At 45.2% G+C, this 1,711-nt stretch overlaps 1 non-coding gene across 1 annotated transcript; it reads right to left on the minus strand.

Annotated features, from left to right (window-relative positions):
• Positions 1–213: 213 nt before the first annotated feature.
• Positions 214–320, minus strand: LOC141593279 (small nucleolar RNA R71). The gene has a single exon (XR_012521378.1). It is a non-coding gene; the product is annotated as a small nucleolar RNA R71 (small nucleolar RNA).
• Between the last annotated feature and the right edge of the window lie 1,391 nt (positions 321–1,711).

Here is a 1,711-nt window from a genome sequence, read left to right on the forward strand (position 1 = left end):
CATATGGAGGTCTTTACAGATTATTGTTCTACTATCCCCGCCACTAAGGGGGTAACTCAAGATAAGATTAAGGAGGTTCTATTTCCTTTCTCTTTAGCTGATTCAGCCAGGGAGTGGTGGATCGACTTGGACCGCACACTTCTTTGGGGTTCTGATTGGGAGTCTCTTGCTCTTGCATTTTACAAGAGATATTTCCCTCCACAACGCACTAATCTGCTGAGGGCCAAGATTACTAGTTTCAGACAGGTTCCCGATGAAAGTTTCTATGAGGCGTGGTCGCGATTTAAGAAGTTGGTGAGGTCTATTCCTCACCATGGTTTTGACCCATGGTTTCTAGCTAATCAGTTCTACAATGGGCTATATGATGACCAAAGGGCCATACTTGATGCGGCATCTAGTGGAAGATTCCAGGAGAATACAGATGATGATAAGGGATGGTCCCTTATTGAAGAGATGGCGAATCATAGTGCTGAGTATGGGAACCCGAGAGATGGGATTAGAACAGTTCATGCAGTTGATAAGCAGGTTTTGGCTCAGCTGGAGACCATGAATGCTAGGTTCGACAAGCTGGAATTATAAGCTGCTGGGGAGCCTCAGATGGTCCATGTTCTTACTAAAAGAGAGACCGTCACATGTGAGAGATGTGGTAGTAATGATGGTCACACTGCTGTTGGCTGTCTTGTGGAGAAGGAACAAGTCCTTGCCTTTCAGCAATATAGGCAAAGAGGGGGTTCCTATTACAATAATCAAGGGGCAGTCCATCCCAATCTGAGGTGGACTGTCAAAATGTGCTCAATCCTACACCTCCTCCGCACCAGTAGCAGCCTTATGTCCCTCCACACAAGAATCAACAAGGCTATCAGAAGCCTCCTTCCTTTACTCCTCCTAATCACGGTGCATCATCTTCCGGTGGGGTGAGTGAAATTGGTGAGCTTAAGTCTATGTTGCAAGCCTTCACGAAGTAGTGGCAATTGAGTGATCAACAGAAAGATGCGTCCATAAAGGCACTTGAAACTCAAGTTGCCCAATTAGCCACTAATCAATCTTCAAGGAAGCAGGGTCAATTACCGACTCAAAATGAGAAGAATCCACATGAGACGGTAAATTTTATAAATCTGAGAAGCGGTCGTTCATATGAGGGACTGGAAATGCAAAAATCAGACCCAAAGAAGGCTAAAACTGATGGTGAACAGTGTTCTGGCGAAGAAAATGAGCTCACGGCAAAGAAGGTGCTCGATCGACTGGTTTTTGGGGGTCGATCGAGTAGATTTGATGAAGAAAGTGGTCGATCGAGTGAAAATTCCACTCGATCGAGTGAACAGGAAAAGCAGACTGGTCGATCGAGTAGTTTTTCTACTCGATCGAGTGAAGAGCAAAATGGAGTTGCTCGATCGAGTGAAAAAACTACTCGATCGAGCGATATTGATGAAGATTCTACTCGATCGAACGGGTATTTTGGTCGATCGAGTAATCTTGATGACGGGAAGCTTATTCGAGAGCATGCTAGTGCTCGATTAAGCGATAAATCACCGGAAAGACCTCGTTCGAGAGGTAAGAAGCGTCCAAAGGATATAGAACTTGCTCCGGAAGATACTTTGGAAGAGAGAAACAAGGGACTCAAGATACCTATCACGGTTCCCTTCCCGAGGCGTCTGCAGAATACCAAGGCCAATCAACAATTCGGCAAATTTGTTGAACTTCTGAAAAGCTT

This window comes from Silene latifolia, chromosome 7 (genome assembly GCF_048544455.1).
Source record: "Silene latifolia isolate original U9 population chromosome 7, ASM4854445v1, whole genome shotgun sequence".
In the NCBI taxonomy this organism is placed as follows: Eukaryota; Viridiplantae; Streptophyta; class Magnoliopsida; order Caryophyllales; family Caryophyllaceae; genus Silene; species Silene latifolia.